Source organism: Macaca mulatta, chromosome 13 (assembly GCF_049350105.2).
Source record: "Macaca mulatta isolate MMU2019108-1 chromosome 13, T2T-MMU8v2.0, whole genome shotgun sequence".
Taxonomy (NCBI): domain Eukaryota; kingdom Metazoa; phylum Chordata; class Mammalia; order Primates; family Cercopithecidae; genus Macaca; species Macaca mulatta.
The window spans coordinates 67238867-67259978 of record NC_133418.1 but is presented as its reverse complement, the minus strand read 5'-3'; positions in this window follow the sequence as shown (position 1 = coordinate 67259978).

Here is a 21112-nt window from a genome sequence, read left to right as displayed (position 1 = left end):
ACATTTTTCTTACTTTTCAAGTTTCATCATTCTTCTACTAATAGTCTGTTCACAGCACTGTAGGTTTTCACTAATATTCCCTCTTCTGCTCACTCATAAACTATAAAGCCTCCTCACATTGTTAGATATTTATTTTGCAGCATTCCTACTTCCAGGCACAAAATTTTTATTAGTGATCTATTGCTACATTACAAATTATCCCAAATCTTAGCAGCTTAAACTAGCAATAGATATTTATTATCTCACAACATTTCCCTGGGCCGCGAACTCAGGAGCATCTTAGCTAGGTCTTTCTGTCTTGAGTCTCTAACATGAAGATGCGGTCAAAATGTCAAGTATGCCTTTGGTCACCTAAAAGACTAATGGGGTCAGCAGACTCACTTCCAAAATAACTGTCACATGACTGGCAAACTGATCCTGGCTATGACAAGAAGCCTCAGTTCCTCACTCTGGAGATCTTTCCACGGGGCTATGTAAGTGTCCTTTTGACAGATGTTCCGAGAGAGCAAAGCAGAAGCCGTTATGTCTTTTAAGACCTAACATCAGAATTCACACCTTGTCATTTCCATGATATCAAATTGTACACCAGCCGGGAGTACTTCATGTGGGAGGGGCCTACACAATGGTATAAATACCACTGTGCAAGAGTCTTTGGGGGCCACTTTGGAGGCTGCCTACAACAAACACTTAGCTTAGTATTATAAGCTGCCTTCAAACTCTCAGAACCTGGCAAATACTTAACCTTAACTCTTTCTGTCAGGAGACACTTTCCTTGGTTAAAGACGTAACTCCCACCCACCCCGCCCACCCCCCAGCCACCCATCCCTACCCACCCACCAACCCCACCCACCCCTTCCCATTTCCCTTCACCTCCCCGCCCCCTACCAGTCACCCAACCTTACCACTCCGCAACCCCAATCATAAGGGAGTTTTAGCTCTTTTACGTCCCTTTGGATTCATCTCTGTGCTGGAAAATCACCGACTACTTGTGTAGCCCCAAAGCAAGCCAGCTATTATCTTCAGGGTTCATCTGAAAGATGGAGATCTTTTTCCTCCCAGACAGCATTTTTAAAAAGGAAATGAAATCGTCCCACTTTAGCTCATTTCCATACCTTGGTCCATATTTTTGCCCTGATGAACTCTGTAAGTGCCGCTCCATCCCAACACAGCCTCCACATCTGTCACCATCTAAACAACCCAAGTACTTCTCTTTGCTTTCTCAGGTAGGACTGAGATACCAGTTTACAGTTTTACCCTAGCTGTAGGAGAGAAATATCACACTGTCTAGAAGTCCTGATAAAGGTTCTGTCTTGTGAATTCAGGAAAATAAAAAAGCTTCTGTTCCCACCCCATAGAAAGAAAAAATTCTTTCACTGGAAAGTCAGATTCCAGGATTGCCCCCAAATAACTATTTGCTTCCAAGACCTGTTTTTCATTTTTTTTCCCAAACATTATTTACACCTTACCTATTAAAGCTATGACCCAGTGATTCATTACAAAGCAATATTAAATGTTTCTCTTCTAAATTCAGATGGATTACCTCTAAGATGTAAAATATCATTTAAATATTACTTACTTTTGGTATTTTCACATCTGTTGCCTCACTCTTCCCACATAACACTTATTTTTTTCTAATTTTAAAGACATATTCATTCATAAATCTGTTAATGTTCTTCAAGTTTTAAGAAATAGAGAAATACCCAGTTTATTTCAGGTCACATAAAAATACACAAGGATATGAAAAATATATACGCCCCGAGTTGGTCAAGTGCTGCACACAGGCATTATAAGGCTTGAAATGATGACTGCTTCTCTTCTTCCCGTGATACTATATCAGCTCTCCCGATGCAAGTGCAGACCTGGAGACCTGGTTATCATGTCCTTCAATATGATGTGGGCATTTGACGCTATGTACATTATATGAAAATTCTCTCTTCTGTTTTGTCTCTCTCCACCACCCCCCATCTCAGTGTGTGCCTCATGTTCCTTTTCACATTGTACATAGTTTTTTCTTTTATTCATTGCTCTAGATTCTTCTATCTCTGTGTGTTTGTATATGTGTGTGTGTTCTTTTAAATTTATGTTCAAATTTTCCAAAGAAAGGGTACTCTTATTGGGAGTTCTCAAATCAGTATACCTATCTTGGGCTTCTGGTTTTAGTAATATACAGGTTAGATGATTCACTTTAGTTCATGAAGCAATGCTGTGTTCAGAGAAGTAGAAACAGGTGACTCAGATATACCTTCTCCCCTGTGGTCACTGTCCTCATAGAGAAGTTGAACTTAACAGACTCACTCAACAGTGGCCTCCATCTCTTACTATGCATAAGCCCACTGCAATGTTTTAGGAACTAAACATGTCTCATTAGTACATCTAAGAGAATTTTATGTTATAGGCCTGGAATAGGGCCTATAAAATTACAAATTTACCAAAAATTTTGGTTCAAAGCCAGAGTTTAAAGTCACTAAACTAGAACCCAGTTGGCTTTTTCCACATGCATAAAAAATTTATGTTGAATCATTTGACACTGCAAGAAATATCAACTAATCTATAAAGAGCTATATAAATAAAACTTCCTTATTTATCCTTTTTATTTTTATATTTTATTTTATTTCAAGTTCTGGGGTACATGTGCAGGATGTGCAGGTTTGTTACATAGGTAAATGTGTGCCATGGTGATTTACTGCACCTGTCAACCCATCATCTAGGTATTAAGCCTGGCATGCATTAGCTATTTTCCCTGATGCTCTCTTCCCACCTCGTCCCTCCCCCAGCAGGTCTCAGTGTGTGTTTTTCCCCTCCCTGTGCCCATGTGTTCTCATTATTCAGCTACCACTTATAACTGAGAACATGTGGTGCTTGGTTTTCTGTTCCAGCATTAGTTTGCTGAGGATAACGGCTTCCAGTTGCATCCATGTCCCTGCAAAGACATGATCTCGTTCCTTTTTATGGATGCATAATATTCCGTGGTGTATTGTATTACATTTTCTTTATAATTTTTCTTTTAGGAAATGGCTGAATTTTAATAAAATAAAATGCAAGCCAAATTACATGACCCCAAAATGAAAGTTAGTTGAGTAAAATCATATTATAACATTATTTGTGAGGCTTTTCTCTAACTCCTTGGTTAAACAAAAAACTAAAAGAAATTATCACATACTTATTACTATTACATATAAATATCTAATGTAATTTATATTTTGCTTAAAAGAGCTATGAAAATCTTACATTTATCATGTCTGTCAGTGACTGGGGGTAGCTAGGAAAAACACTGAAAGATAAGTAGAACCATATTATCTCAAAAAGAAGAAAAGTGGTGTAGTCATGATCCATAAATTAAGAAGACATTTTGAAATACATTATATCTATATACTTATAAGGAAGTAAATTGCTTACAATTTTCAAAATAATCTAGGACTTTAGAAATTCCTGTATTCTAGAGATCTTTGTGGCTAGTTATCTTTCTAATGCATTTTTCTAAAGCTTTCAAAATCAGGTATTCTGTTTCACACAATGGCAGTAATATTAGCTTTTAATCTTCTGTGGAGGTCCAATATCCCCATTAAGAAAACTAAAAATGATAAACAATTTTAATAAAATTAAATAAAGTGTTTCTTTGCAGATGTCAGATATAATTTACAGAGAAATGATCCTGGAGGAAGGAAAACCAGAGAAATGGGCCCCACATTTTATTTTTAACAAATTATCACAAAGACTGTTGAGAGAGTAAGAAAATATGTTTAGGATTCTTGAGGCTAGAGAGAAAAAAATGAAGTTCAAGACCTACTGAAAACAAAAATAGAATACTGGTAAATAATCTGGACTTTAAGTGGAATCCCAAAGGCATTCTGTCTATGATTAAGGATGATATGAGAAGTAGATTAGACCTCAAAAAAACTTAAGTCCCAATATGAATTGTTTTGATCTATGGATTTGGCCCTATTTAGCAACCTATCATAAGCAAAGCAAGCAAAGTAAATCCTCATGTACAAAGAAACAACACTTTAGAATTCAAATTATATTTAAAATTTTTGTATACAATCTAGAACTCAATTTAAAAAAAAAAAACAGACTGTTAGAGAGATGAAACTTGGTTGAAATCAAAGGGAAAAAAGCAATAGAGAAAACCCACAGGAACTATATATATGATTTAGCAGACCTAGACATTAAAATAATTATGGTAAAGATTTGTAAGGCATTAAAAGAAAATATTTTGGTTAGAGACTTGAAAACTATTACAAAGTAACCAGGATTTGGCTGTATGGGCCAACAGCAAAACTGTGAGGTAGGAAGCTCTCTAACTTCTTGTTCCACCACAGAAACAGCAAGAAGAAAAAAAAAAGAGAGAGAGAGAAAAGGAAATCAGAAAATGGTTGAATTAACCTCATAGAAATAACCTTAGAGCTTAATAGTAACTAAGTGAATGAATGAAAGAAAAAAAGAAGAAAGAAAGGAAAAGAAAAGAAAAGGAAAAAGAAAAGAAACAAAACTCTTAAAAGGTAGGAATTTGATGGTGTTTTTATTTGCCTTGCCCTACCTCTCCCCTGTGCAGCCTGAACTTGGTCTGAGGAGGCAGCAGCCCATTCCCCAGTTCCCTTTTTCAAACTGCAGGGAGCAAGGGAACAAAGCAGACGTTGTTGAGATGTTTTAGTCAGTCTGGGATGCCTGGGGACAGACAGAAAGAAGGGAGAATCTACAATTATGATGATTTGTTGAAAGTTGAAAATTTTCAATAAACAAATTCTTGGATCTCCTCTGCCTCTCTGTATAGCTGCCAAATTGCTATTCCCTAATTGTGACAAGAATGATGTGATGTTTTCTGGACTGGGAATTAACAGATCAAATTGAGAGTATATGTAGTGTACTGAAAGCACGAAAATAAAATACACATCTGCATTATGGATGCTGGGATTCTCAGCCCTGTTCTTACATTTTTCTACAAGAATACTGGCACCTAATTGAAATGGAGATTCAGAGTCTTAGAGAAAATGGTTTGCACAAGTTAAAAGACCACAAGATAGAGGTATTAGAGGTTCCCCAACTAAATGGAAAAGCAAAATTATTCTCAAGTGGCACTCATACATTTGAATTTAGCTCCATGAATCTATAACACTAGTACTCAACCAAAGAATAACAGGCTTCTGAAGAAATATAAAGGTCAGAGAATGAAATGGGAAAAATAAAATAAACGCAACTTTGTCAAAATAGAATCTATTTAAGAAGAATACTTACAGTAAAATGAGTTAATTTTTAAAAATATGAAAATTGGATCCTATAATTAATACCAGAGGGAGAAGAGATTTAATTGCAACCACAAACTTAGAACAGGATAATACCAAAAAAGCTCAATAAATACTGTTTTAAATATGATGACACAATAAAATTATACGTGTAGTAGAATAAAGAGAAATGTCCTTTCTTTTTCTAAAATGAGAGAAAAAGCATGTTTCTATGCTGCTTGGCCTGATTCTTTTGAAAGGGAAAATTTGATGTAGAAGAGAGAGAGAAAACAAATGAATACATTCTAAACTTTTGCCTGAAGTTTTGGAGTCAAGTACAAAAAAAAAAAACCATTGCCCAGATAATGTTATATAATTTTTGCCTTATGTTTTTTCTATTAGTTTTATAGTTTCAGGTCCTACATTTAAGTCTTTGAGTTGATTTTTGTTCATGTTATGAGATAAGGGTCCAATTTTATTTTTCTGCACTGAATATCCAGTTTTCCCAAGGCTTTCTCCATCATATGTTTTTGATAGCTTTGTCAAAAGCAATTGACTGTAAATGCATGAGTTCATTTAGGGGCTCTCTATTGTGTTTCATTCATTGATATACCTATTTTTATGCCAGTATTATGCTATTTTAATAATTGTAGGTTTGTAATATACAGATGATCCCCAACTTACAATAGGGTTATATCCCAATAAACCCAATGTAAAGTGTAAAAATCATAAGTCAAACATTCAAGTTGGGAAGTATTTACAATTTAAAGTCAGGTAGTTTGTAGTTTGATGCTTCCAGTTTTGTTCCTTTTGCTCAGAATCACCTTGGCTATTTAGGGTTTTTTTTTTGTGTATGTACATTTGTGTGGTTCCATTATGGCTTCTTTTGGGAATGTTTTTCCTATTTCTTTACAAAAAAGGCATTAGAATTTTGATGCAGATTGCATTGGATCTGTAGAACAAGTTAGGTAGTATGGACATTTTAACGATATTAATTATTCCAACTCATGAACACAGAATATTTTTTCATTTCCTTGTATATTCTTTAATTTATTTTCTCAAAGTTCTGTAATTTCATGAGACCTGTATTTTTCACCTATTTGGTTAAATTTATTCCTAAGTAGTTTATTTTATATAGCTATTATAAATGGAATTGTTTTTCATGGATAAATGGGGTAGAGGGAATTGGTGCACAGACCCATATCCATAGAAGGCAGAGGATCTGATTGACAACAGAAAATTAGTGAGCTGTAGAAATGTGAAACTCATTTCTGGTGCTCAAGTGAAGGAATAGGTTTTAGAGTAGAGCATGGATGGTTTATCAGTACATCTGTTTGACCAGACAGGAAGGCCCAGTGGTTGGATCAGATGCTAGTAGCTGGATAGACATAGTTGTATGAATCTGGGGATCTCTGCTGAATGTTTCAGGTGTCTCACTGAAACTGTCATTAGGCCTATCAGCTGAAAGTAAGAAGAGAAGGAAAACTGAGATTTGAAGAGAAAGGAAGAATGTGAAATAAGCTTTTAGGAGAGTGGGAAAATAAATAGACTACAGAAATAGAGTGTGACCCTCTGGTCATTTGAAGTTTTTGGCCATGAATTTAAAGTAAGACTAATCAGTTGCATTGTTTGTGTTACTTTAGTGCACAGAGGAGTTTGAAATTCTCAAAAGAAATGATTTTCAACATAGAATTCTAAACCTTTCTAAACTTTCAGTAACAGTCAGGATGAGATAAAAATCATTTCAAACACACAGGTTTTCAAAAAAATGACCTCCCATGCATGCATTCCAAGGAAATACTGAAGGATGTGCTCCATCAAGATGAGGATATAAACTAAGAAAAAGAAGATATGAGATAACAAGAAAGAGAAAATCAAATGTGGATAGCACTGAAGGGAATCCTTGAATATATGTGAAGGGAGGGACTCACACAACAGCTGTGCTCCAAGAATAGAGGGCAATCAAATCATACTAGAAGGAGTACTGCTTCAGGAAAATGAAATGGACAAAATATGTGAAATAACTAAATGTCTTTAGAGGGCATTCAGGAAATTTTTAAAAAGTTGGTTACTGATAAGTACATAAAGATATGAAAATTGGCCGGGCGCGGTGGCTCAAGCCTGTAATCCCAGCACTTTGGGAGGCCGAGGCGGGTGGATCACGAGGTCAGGAGATCAAGACCATCCTGGCTAACATGGTGAAACCCCGTCTCTACTAAAAATACAAAAAACTAGCCGGGCGTGGTGGCGGGCGCCTGTAGTCCCAGCTACTCGGAGGCTGAGGCAGGAGAATGGCGTGAACCTGGGAGGCGGAGCTTGCAGTGAGCTGAGATCGCGTCACTGCACTCCAGCCTGGGTGACACAGCGTGAGACTCCGTCTCAAAAAAAAAAAAAAAAAAAAAAAAAAAAAAAAAAAAATGAAAATTATTAGTTCCCAGTAAAATAAAAGGCTTATAGGAGGGAAAAGTAATTATAGTTTATGGACCAGGTCAGCTGTAAGCAGTGTTTACAACATAATAATGCAAATACTGAATAGTAGTCTTATAAAAATTCCATATAACAATATCAGAATGTTGGGGGATAGAAGTACCACTCATGCATGGTGGAAAGAGCAATTAGAGAACTAAAAATATCAAAATTCTCACATTAAAAAGGAGATCAGCTATTAATAATTCAGGCTGAAAAATAAAAATGCTACAATGTAATTTTTATTTAGAAATTTAGATCAATGCCAAAATAATTACTCAATAGAGGTGAAATTAGTTGTCTCTGAAACGGGAGCAGGGGAAAAGGCAGAGAACTTTGCTTCCCTCCAAAAAATGGCATAGAACCATTTTACTCATTATGCTCACGCATAACTGTGTGCAAGAAAAGGAGAAGAAAAAGAACACACACAAAGGAAGTAGCACACTGAAAGAAATGGAAGTTGGTTTAAAGTAGCTGCAAGGTAGAATGTGTGTAGTGATGGTTAAGGCCAATAAAAAGAGAAAAGTAAGTTGTGAGAAAAATGTCAAACTAAGAAATTTTTACTTCAAGAGAATATAAGAAATCATTGCAAGTAATGAGGCAAGAAAATTATATAATCAGATTTGTGCAAAGATGATTCTAAGACCAGTGTAGACTGTAGTTTGGAAGATACAAGGCTGAAACATTGAAATGAGCCACATTACTGAAATTTCTCAGAAAGACACCAGGGCCTTAGGCTGTCTGTTTCCTTTCAGGCTATGTGTATCTATTCCACTTCCATATCCCTCACCTTTGCCTATTTCTCTTTCCACTTCTCCTTAAGACTTATTTTCTTCTCTAAGGCCAATAATAGAAGTGAAGATTGTATGTGTGTGTGTGTGTGTGTGTGTGTGTGTGTGTTACTGTGGGCATATGCGTAACATGCATATTTTGCTGAAAATGAATACATAACTATGCTCTCTACTTAATTTAAAAGATGTGTATATATATGAAAATTCTGTTATATTATGGAAAAAATAATTATGTTTTACAATGTGGATAATTGTTTTTTATGGGTCAATGGTCTCTGACATAAAATATATTATCTAAAATGTTATCTAAGCCCTAAATTGGAGTTTGAGGTAAAAACAATAGAAATATATAAAATTGTTAATCTAAAAACATCTCTGATGCTATAAGTTAACCCTAATATCCTTAGTGAGACCTAAAATGAGAGCTAATGCCCAGTGTTTTGCTTGATCTGTCATATAAAATCCAGACCAAAGGATCCAGCCTTTGAATCTGACCAGCCATGGGTGGGACTTCTCCCTGATGCTATTTGTCTCTCTGTGTATGATGCCCCAAGTCCTTCCCTTAGAAATTCTTTCATTAACTGTTCATTTTGGCTCTCTGTGCTGCTGACATGATCATTTTTCTTCCCTGTGTTGCTATTTTATTTTCTAATCTCTCTCTCTCCCTTCTAGAATGCATCTAAGTTTCACATTTCTACAGCTCACTAATTTTCTGTTGTCAATCAGATTGTCTACCTTCCATGGATGTGGGTCTGTGCACCAATTCCCTCTGTCCCCATTTATCATGTTTTTGTTTTTTTTATTTCTTTTCTTTATTAAAAAAGATGCCTTCTCAGTTATTTTCCTGCTTTTAGTAATCAGCGAAGCAAAGCAGACAGGTAAACTGAACAATGATGAGAGGCCAAAATATAATATGATTGTTTCAAGAGATTATTTAAATCCTGGATTAAGTCAAGGTATTCTTCATTCAGCAAATAATCTACAAGCTCCCATCATGTGAAAAGCTAGGTTCTCTTATAAGACAATGCCTTAAATCAATGTTAAAGATAAATCATGACTTAGCCAATGTGAATATCTGAACTTGCTGTGTACTCTTGTATATAAGGGGGCCGTGAAGATATAAAGGCAACCGAAATGCAGGTAGTTCATTACTTCCTAGGTGCTACTGAAAAACAGGGGGTCAAGATGTGAAGCATTTAAATCAGGGATTCCCTGCATGAGGCAAAGTCCATCTCCTCGGGGAAGTTACAATAGCCTGTCTGTGATCAAATGTATCCAGTGGAGAATGGTAATAAAGAGCTAGGGCCTAAGCATCAAACTCACCTGGACTTAATTTTGGCTCTACCATTTTATACCTGTGCTTAAGCTTCTTACTGAAATAGCACCCACAGAGCACTTCTTCCAAGCAGAGCACATCATATGCACTCAGTAAATATGAGCTATTATATTCCACTTAAGACATGCTATGCCCATTGAAGTCGCCAAAGAAACATATGAAAATGTAAAATGTATTTTATGTGTATCTGTAGTTATAAGACCAAATTCAGTTCAGAACCAATCAGGTATAAAGATACCTAGTAAGAATCAGCGAGCAGGTTATAGAAAAATAGGCCATCCAAAAAGCTGAAAAACAAGATGCAGAAATTATCCACACACTCCTAGTTTTCATCTCTTTTTACTTGTTCCAGATGAGGACACAGTCCTATTTATTTGATGCAGAAAACTGGAGAGACCAATGTTTGTTAATATGTCTTCAAATTAAACATCATAGAATTATTGTGTTATTTCGGAATGCCTTTGCAAGCCCCAACTATAAAAAGAACAAGGAAGAACTGCCTATCTAAATCTAGAGAGACTTTTTAGTTGATGTCCCCAGATGTTCTGAATTCCTTTCAGAATCAAGGGGCAAACAAAAGCCATTTTGAGATAACCCGGATCCACTCCTGCTCTTAACTAAACCCAGTGAAAGTCCTCAATGTTCAATGGTTAGAGAACTAAAGCAAAGGCCACTAAAGCAATTTAAATTGGAATCAGGAGGGAATCAGCAAATTGCAGGAAGAAACCAAGTGGTAAAAACATTCAAGTGAAGACTCAGTGGTACAGAGCAAGAAAATTTTGAATAATTGCTCCTGAAGGGAGACATACTGCTATGGTTTGAATGTGTTCTTGTCCAAAATTCGGATGTTGCCAATGTGATGGTATTAAGAAGTGGGGCCTCTAAGGGGTCACTAGGTCATGAAGTCTCCTCTCTCGTGAATGTGATTCAGACCTCCATAAAAAAGGTTTCCCACAAAAGCTTTCAGGTCACTCGCCCTTCCACCTTCCTCCACTTGAGGAAACAGCCTTCCTTCCCTCTGGAGGATGCAGCCCTCACTAGAAAACCAAACCTGCCAGTGCCTTGATCTTGGACTTCTCGGCCTCCAGAAATGTGAGAAAATAAATTTCTGTTCCTGATAAATTACCCAGTCTCAGGTATTCTGTTACAGCAGTACAAATGGACTGAGACACATAGCAAAGGGCTTCACCTCTGTTCTTTACCAGCAGACCGTTTGAAAATAAGGCTATCCAAATTCTTATCCTCTGGTTTTTCTTACCCTAGTTAGGTAAGGCAGAGGAAATAGTTGAGGATCTTGAAAGGAGTTCAAAAATGCAAAGGAACTGGGAGAAGCACTGAAAACCCCCTCAAGGCTCCTTTAGACTGTCAGGAGGTAACTTTTCAGACAAAAAAATTGGATGGATGTAGCAGTGTGGGGGCAGAGTACCGACAGGTTACTGGAGAAATAGCCTAAGTTAAAGGGAAGAGTGGGGACAGGGGACCACAAAACAAGAAAAGTTAACTATATGCCAAGGTTTTATGTCACATGGGTGGTTATAATTTAAGGACAAATCTGTTTCCATTTATCTTTCCTTAATGAGTGGCCCAAGAGGAGACTTTCCAATATAAAATTATTAACTATAAGTTACATTATACCAATAAATGTGGACTCATGCTTTCCACTGGAAGAAAATTCTGGTCTTAGTATTTTGTGATTTGTACAAACGTATTGATAACCAAAATTAATATTCAGATATTTCAGGGTTTCCTTAAATATTTTCATTGATATAGGTATATACACATATTTTTAAAAATCCTGAATTTCTATTCACATTTGTGAATACAAATTTTTTTTCAGTGAGTGAATAGAAATTTGGCCAAGAGTATTTGGCTGAGTGTGTAACTATTCAGAACTACAAGCCTTTTTATTTACACAGTGATTCATGAAATGTGAGACAAAAAAAAGAAAACAAAGCAAAGAAAAAATTTAAAACAAAAAAACCCACCAAATAAAAAAAGCTAATGATAAATACTATGATTTGAACTGGATTTTATTTAGGGAAGAAAAAAATTTTACTGAGCTGAAGTTACATGAGACAAAGGGGATGGATGGCTAGGGATGTGTCAGATTTCTCTGAGAAGTCCTTTTCTCTTTCTCCTTTGGTTCATTTTAGAGTTTAGTATAGTAAACATTTATTGTATTGGAGGAGTAAAACTATTAGGTTAATTAGTGAAATTAGAAAATTTATGTGGGGGAAACAAAGGAACTGAGGTGGAGAAAATGAAAGGCTTGATCCTGAGTGCTCGCAAAGAACTTAATAGGAAATACATAGGACTAGGTAAACAGGAGAGGAGAGGAGTGTGAGAACAGCTTTGTACTCAGATCTGGATTCACAAGTGGCCACAACTAGAGGCATGTCCCTACATCCTGATCTGGAAGAAGTCACAGTACCCCAAACATACCTTCCTAATGCTAAAGAAGCAACAAGAGAGATGGGTGGATGAGATCAAACAAGGTCCTGCCAACAAGAAGGGTTATCCCACTTTATTGTAAATAAAAGAAATTCCAGATAGTCAGGAAGGAGAGATTTTAGGCTTAGATTTGGGATCTTTGAGAGTGTTGAATCCCTGATAAAGGACATCTGAAGAGTTTCTCCCAGGTTGATGGAAGGAAGGGCCTGAGTTTCCTGGATTTCTCAACTGTGGAGAGAGGAGGCCTTCTGAGAAAAGATAATAGCAGGGCCTAGTGGTAGGGTTGCATTGCATTCCAGCGTGCTTAAAATAGTTTGGATCATTCAGATAGTATTGGCAGTCTTTGCTGGAGACATCCCATAGGCAGTTAAAAATGAGTTATTGTCAATAAAAAGACAACCCATTAGGAAAAAAAATGGCAAAAGATGCTAATAGCATTTCACAAAGTAGGAAACATGAATGGCCCAAAATTTATTTGAAAAGCTACTCAAGTTCACTGGGTATCAGAGAAATTAAAATTAGAAACACAATGTAATAGTGTTTAACCTCCACAAAATCAGCAAAAATTAAAGTCTGAGAGTGCCTAATATCCCAATGTGTCAATGTGTAGTCTTCCACATTGCCAATAGACGTACAAACTGGTAAAACCACTTTAGAAAGCAATTTGAGATTTTCCAGTAAATTTGGAAATAAATATATAAGATCCAGGAATATAACCTATGGAAACTTTTACATCTTTTGCATCAGGAGTCAAATATTAGAATATTCGTCATAGCAGTGTCTTTAATTGCAAAACAGAAAATTGCCTAAGTGTTCATTAGTAGAGCATATAAATTGCAACATGTTCATATATAGTCATCTGACCCATAATGACTTTTAGGTCAAAAACAGCATGTATGACAGTGGTCCCACAAATTATACCATATTTTTACTGTACCTTTTCTATATTTAAATACACTACTACTTAACACTGTGTTACAATTCCCCACAGTATTCAGTATAGTAACATGCTATACATGTTTGTAGCCTAGGAACAATATGTTATACCACATAGGCTAGGTGTGTAGGAGATTACACCATCTAGGTGTGTGTAAGTATGCTCTATGAAGATGAAATCACCTAACAATGCATTTCTCAGAATGTATCTCCATTGTTGAGCAATGCATGATTGTTACAGAATAACATGCAACAGTAAAATTATATAAAGCACAGGCATCAATATAATCATAATTATCATAACTTTAAAAAGTCATGGAAGATTGAGTTCAATATACCAGTCATCAAAATCTTAAAATAGACAAAATCAAACATTATGGTTATAGGAAAAGCACATTTTAAAAACTTATTTTAAAATAAAGGCAAGGTAACAGGGGGGCCGGAACAGTGCTATGGTGGAAGTAGGGAATTGAGACTTGGGATAGCTCAAGGGAGTGTCAATGTCCTTGGTAATGATTTTTAGACACGAGAGTGGCTATAGAGTTGTTTATGATTTTGATAACTTGTGTATTATTTTACATATTTCTGTATTCCTGGAGAGTTTTAATAAAATATGCTTTAAAAAATGAATTCTCATCATGGCCACTACACAGATCCAAGGAGGAAATTGAAAGCCTGGTTGGCCTATTTATAGTTTGGTACAACCTACCAACCTACGTTACAACACAGCAGAATTACTCAGGGTTAAGGGAATTACTGGACCTCAAGTAGACCACCTTAGGCACACATGGGTTGGTATGATAATATATAACAATTACATCAAAACTGGTATATAAAGAAAGGGAAAATTTTAGATTAAGAAGCTCTCTTACTAGAGAAAGGTAAAAATAAACTTAGTAAAGAAGAAAACTGAAATAATGAACTTTTTGTGGAAGAGGGGACTCTTGTTACTACTTCAGTGCTCGAGGTTGCCCTTCTTCTGTTGTCACTTCTCTTTTATTCCCAACTTTTCCATGAAACACTGTAATGTGCAAGACTACTACACACAAAATTAGCCTCCACTAATGAGAATCGGGGCTCTGATTCTTGTGGAGTCAGAGTTCACGATGAGTGCAACAGAACTCAAGATTGTTCTGGAATAGCTTGCTGTTATTGGAAAGCAAGGATAATGTTTAAAGATGTGTGAAAATGGCTACAGGAACTAGCTTGAAAGTTCTTCTCCTGGTCAAACTATGATGATTAGAGCATAAAATTAAAAAGAAAGATTTGCTGCCAATTAGAAGCACTGAAAGATCTTAATTCCATGATGTTGCTCACAAAGTTAACTAATACAAAAAGATGTTACAAAGCAAAGCCACAACTACCAACAGAGTCGTTGTGGTGTTGGCTAAACACAGAAAACATAATCCTTTGTGAGCTGCAGATAAATGGATTTGAGGCAGCAGTCTTTGGATCAAACTGAGAGTCAAATCCACCCAGATAAATGGGTCTGAAATCAAAGTGGAAATGTGGACTGCAAAGAAATGTCAGAGAAAAAGCTGAGTTATTATCCAGGGAAAACTGGCTAATATTTTCCTCCTGAATAACTATTTAATTTTTGCTGACACTGAATTTGGATCAAACATGGGAGTCTTGAGGTTTTTAAAACCCTCTGTCAAATGAAAGGCATATTCTTCCTGAATGGTATTATAAAACTGATTGTTTAAAGACTATGACATGGCAAGAATTGAGTTTTCTTGATCACAAGACACCCTTTTTTTCAAAGACTGCATTATCCACAGGTATGAGCCCCTATTAGGGACAAGAGGGCCCAGGAGAACCCCTTCCTCACACTATTCCTCTATCTTCATGAAAACTTTATTCATGATAAGATATTGTATCCTTTAAAATGTATCTAACCTTCAGTATATATGTGTGTACATATCAAAGCCTATGTATGTGGCTTATTCCCACTAGTCCATAAACCATCCAAAACTTTGCAGAAAATACCTTCAGCCTTTCAGTGGAGAACATGAACCCACTTCAGCTCGCTATGCTACAGTGCTATAATTTCTATGCTACAATTTCCCCTCTGTAGAGGAAATTGGGGTGCAGTTGTAGGGGTCTAGTAGGGTTGTATCTGAATCCCTCATCCATGCCTTCTCATTCACTCTTCCAACACAAGATAGGTCACCACTTTCTTCTTCCTCCTCAAAGGGTGGCTGGATAGAGTAATGTTAGAAAGCATGTTTTGTGAGCCTGAGGAATGCAACGTGTCAAAACCTCTAAGCTCAGAATGTGATCCATTAGCCTCTCCCTCAACTTAAGAAACAGGAAAGAAGCTCTTTTGCCCCAATGGATTTTTCCACAAGCCAAGTTCACGTGGCGTATCTCGATACCCTAAGAATTGGTAAGCCCTAGTTTACTTATCCGTAAAACTCAGTGACAGTAAAATAGGCAAATGAACACATTTTAAATGAACTTGTATTCAATACGGAAATAGATCCACAGTGAGTCTTAGTCTGCCCAAGGCACACTCATGGCTCTCATGCTGTGTGAGCTGTGTGTAATGATTTCCCTTGGGGAAAAACATTAAGATCCAAAATATTAAGTTTATTTTCTATTTTAATAAGGATAATGTACTCCAACAGAATTTCAATTTTAACTGTTTTCAACAACAAAACAAACATATCCTCCAGAGTCCCATCCAGTAGCATTCAGGGAGCCGCTCCCTTTAGCTGGAGAAACTAAACTCTTTGGGTGCCACACTAAGTATTTAAACTCAGTGAACAGTTTCCTTCTGTAACAGCCAGAAATAAATATACTTCCTAGATTTGCCCTGGCACCCAGAGGACTAGTACTGAATGCTATGTACAGAACTGATATGGTCTGGTTGTGTCCCCACCCAAATATCCTATTGAATTCCCACATGTTGTGGGAGGGACCCAGTGGGAACTAATTGAATCATGGGGACAGGTCTTTCCCATGCTGTTCTCATGATAGTGAATAAATCTCACAAGATCTGATTTTGTTTGTTTTTTGTTTTTTGAGATAAAGTCTCATCCTATTGCCCAGGCTGGAGTGCGGTGTTGAAATCTCGGATCACTGAAACCTCCACCTCCCAGGATCAAGGGATTCTCATGCTTCAGCCTCCCAAGTAGCTGGGATTACAAGCATGCACAACCACCTCCAGCTAATTTTTGTATTTTTCGTAGAGACAGGTTCACCATGTTGTCCAGGCTGGTCTCGAACTCCTGACCTCAAGTGATCCACCTGCCTCAGCCTCCCAAAGTGTTGGGATTACAGGCATGAGCCACTGCGCCTGACTGGTCTGATGGTTTTATAAAGGGGAGTTTCCCTGCACAAGCTCTCTTCTCTTGTCTGTTGCCAAGTGAGACATGCCTTTCACCTTCCACCATGATTGTGAAGCCTCACCAGTCACGTAGAACCTTAAGTTCATTAAACCTCTTTCTTTTGTAAATTGCCCAGTCTTGGGTATGTCTTTATCAGCAGCATAAAAACAGACTAATACAAGACTCAAAGGCTAGAACATTTTCATATCTTTTTTTTACATACTTTAAAAATATTTTTACTTTTTTTTTTTTCAAAACACTTTAGGATGCAAAAAACAAAGAAATTTTAACTAGGAGATAAGTTCAAGTGTGTGAGTGTGGTATGCAGAGTAGTGGCTCCATGAAGAAGCCCAAGACCTACCCCCTAAAATTTGTGTATATTTACTTTCCATGGCAAAAGAGACTTCACTGATGTGATTATCATCTTGAATTATCTGGGAAGGCCCAATGTAATCACAAGGGTCCTTTCCTTATAAGAGGAAGGCAGGAGAGTCAGAGTCGGAGGAGATGTAATCAGGAAAGTAGAGAAGAATAGGAGAGAAGACAGACAGACAGAGAGGAAAAGAGATTTGAAGGTGCTGTCCTGTTGGCTTTGGAGATAGAGGAAGGGCCTGTAAGCCAAGGAATGCAGGCAGCTTCTAGAAGCTGGAAAAGGCAGAGAAGAGGATTCTCTCCTATAGTCCCAGAGCCTACAGAAGGAAACACAATCCTGCTGACACCTTGATTTTAGGACTTCTGATCTGCAGGCAGTGTAAGACAACAAATTTGTGTTGTTGTAAGTCACTATGTTTGTTGAAATTTGTTATGGTGGTGATAGAATACTAATATAACGAATCAAAGTAAAGGGTCAAAAATACCATAAACTTCTAATTGTGACCAAAACCTGCAATTCTGTTTAGGTTTGGGATTCTAAGTGAAAACTTGATCAATTGGAACCTGACAGCCACCACTGTGCTTAACATAGAAAAGACACACAATACGTGACTGTTATGTGTAAACTAGTTTATAATATTATGGAAGATATAAAAGAAACACAAAATAGTCATGCATATAGAGATTAAGTAACTTTACTTTTCAGAAATGCAGACTCTGAAAAAAGGTATGATTGAAACTATTAACTCAAAAAATCTCATGACCTTGACTGGATGGCCTTTTCCAGCATCTTTCATGAGTAAATATTTGATTGTTTGCAGACACAGAGAGAATAAATAGCAACATACTTTTAGATATTTGTTTCCTTTCCCTTTCCCTTCAGCTTTGCACAAACCAAACTTATTCCACTTAGGAACTACACAAATAGTTGAAGGAGGAATGAAGGTTGTAGCAAGCATATTTTCCAAGAGAAGTATTTTTTTTTTTGCATTTGAAATTAGCCACAGCTTAGCAACACCAGCTTCCCAAACATTTATACCAAGCGAAGTGCTGCATATGCTGTTGTGCTTGATGTACTGAAACAGCACCAAGCAGGGGCACCCAACAGAGTAGGAAAGGGAGAATCTCAAAACACGGTTATTTTCCTGTTGTTGCTGCTGTTAAATTGAGAGTATCATGCCTTTAGCATTAGTTCAATATTGGAGAAAGCATATGATCTTTATGTTTAACTATGAGACAGTGCCTACAATTTTGGGGATCATTATTATTATTACTAAAGATTAGTTTCCAAAATGGAAGAATAAAGAACTCTTGCTCATTTCCTGACTCCAGTGCAATTCCCCCTCTCAAATTGTCGAAGAGGGTGCATACTGTCTCTATTTCCCTCTTGAATTTTCTGGAATGATAGGGCAAGGAGCAGGTTTCCAAGTCAGTTTGGGGTAGAGGAGAGCTTCTACTAACTGTTCTCTCCTCTAACAATATGAGGAGCACTTAATCTATTTTCTCATTCATTGGATGCTCTTTAATACTGACTTCCAGATAACTCCTTTTGCTCGCTGAAGATAATGAGATTTACCAAAAATCATATGCAAAATAGCTGGGAAGACATGTGGTTTGATTTCCAAACAGATTAAAGTGATGTAAGGGCAGCACCTAAACATTTGTCCCAGGACACGTTCCTTCCACTAAAAGGTTAGAGACTTGCTGTTGTCCCCCTGCAGAGGGGGGTTTTCATTGCTCTGGGCTGACGCTGAAGAACATGCAGACATTGCAAATGCTTTCTTGGATACATTTTTTTTTTTTTTGAGATGGAGTCTCGCTCTGTCACCTAGGCTGCAGTGCAGTGGCATGCTCTCAGTTCACTGCAAGCTCTGCCTCCTGGGTTCAAGTCATTCTCCTGCCTCAGTCTCCCAAGTAGCTGGGACTACAGGTACATGCCACCACACCCGGCCAATTTCTTTTTTTGTGTGTATTTTTAGTAGAGACGGGGTTTCACCATGTTAGCCAGTATGGTCTCGATCTCCTGACCTCGTGATCCACCCCCCTCAGCCTCTTAAAGTGCTGGGATTACAGGCGTGAGCCACTGCACCCGGCCTCTTAGATACATTTTTGTACCTTCATCCTGCTTCCCCCTGAGGTTCTTGGAAGTTTTCAGTGTATAGAGAGAGCTTTTGGGAGAAAAAAAAAAAAAAAAAAAAAAAAAAAAACCAGAGACTTTCGAACAAAACATATTTGGGCGAATCACAGCCCTGCTATTTTCTGGTTGTTATACCTTGGATATAGTATTCACACTGAGGTTTGGTTTAATCATCTGTTAAAGAAAGTAATGTGGCATAGCTTGCAGCATTGTTGTAGGGTGACTGAAAGAGAAAACCCTCATTATCATCTTTTACATTCTAGGAGCTGTTACTAAAATCCACAGACATCTCTGTGTTGTTAGAGTCTGCATTATACTTTTAGACTCCACCTTTACTGTTTAATATTTTCATAACTGCATAGATTGTTTGTGACTAAGATCACAACAACCTCTTGAGATACAAAGGATGCTGCTACCAAAATCTGGCCCATCAAAGTACATGCTGTTATGGAAAGAGTGGAAGGATTCTCTTATTAGAGAAAGGAAAGAAAAAAAGCCAATTTTCTATGTAGAAAAATTGTGACCTGGTTAATTCTAAATGGCCAGGTAAACAGAACAAATCACCTGCCTGCTTAGAAAAGTGCAGATCTGACTAATGACATTACCTTTGGAATTCTGACTTGTCCGGCTATGTCCACATGTGCTGGTGATTGGTGACCACATTGTGCATTTCCCTGATAACCATGAACTCTGTTATAAAACCCTCAAATATAACTGCTTTGTCTGTCTGGCTGAACCTCTCAAGGAGTGGCTGCCCTCTGGTGGTAGCTGTCTTCCTCACACTCAAATGTTTGTTGGGTTTTTTTGTTTGTTTTTTCTTTTCACTTCTGTTCCTCAGCACAAAGCCAATGTGGCTATTTCGTTTAGTTTCTCAGGCCACAGCTCCCTGTACAGACCTCCAGTGAGTGGGAAACCACTGACTTTGAACTGAATGTCTTCTTCCTAGATATGTTTTCTGAAGCCATGACAAAACTTGAAGATATTTATCGTTTCCTCTTTGCATTATTTTTTTTTCAAACCAAGGGTATATCAGGTAAGGTAGAATCCAGGTTCCTTATCAGAAGATTTTCTAATGTCTCTTCTAAAAGGTGACAAATGGAACCTAATATTTAATCCAACTTTAATCTAGACAGGGCAAAGCAGAGCTTGGATGCTGCTTCTCAGACATCAGGACTTAAAACTCACTCATACCCATGTCTCAGGAGCTCTCTCCTCCACTGTCCAAAATCTGTTTACTTCTGCTAATCCCTTGCACTCTGTACTGCCAACTGACATTTCTTACCGAAGTTCTCCAAGCACCTCAAATTATCTAACAGAATATCAAACTAATTTCCCCAAAACCTATTCCTCCTCATTCTGTGTTTAATGCCTTGCATGAAGACTCCACAATTTGCTCTTAATTCCTAGCCTATCAAAAGGACCTTTCCTTGGTTCTCATCATTATCTCCATTTTCAACTGCAGGTCTCTCTCCTAGCAGGTCTATCACCTCAGCTCCACGGTGATTCCCTTCCGGCTCTATCACTACTGCCCCAATCATGTCTGATATGTATATCTGAAAGTGATACCCCTTCCTTAAAATAAATTTCACCATCTACAGAATAAAATCCAAACTTTCTGGCAAGTCTCTCTGGGCCCTTCCTAATCTACAGGAGCCAATCTCCCTTCCCAGGCTCCTTGCCCACCTGTGAACCATCCCCAATTACACCACAGCTGGTTTCACCTCCAAATATTCACCATTCAATCTGGTAAAATTTTGCCTACTCAAGTCAAAGGATTTCTTTACTCCTAAAATGTTCTAGATTTCCTCTAACACAACCAAGCTAATGAAACTCTGTTTCCTAGAACTGGGACTTCATCCTTGTGGTCAGCTAAAATTTTCCCCTATTATGTTTTCACCTAAACTAGTATAAAGGCAGATCTCCCTATCCTATAGTTGTTGTAGTTGATTTTTTAGCTGGGTGAGGTAGCCACCCAACAACTACCAATAGTCAATATTTGAATTTACATGGGTGTCAGTTTGAGTGTGACAGTTATGAAGGCAGTCTCTGAAGCCAGAAGTACATATTAAAAT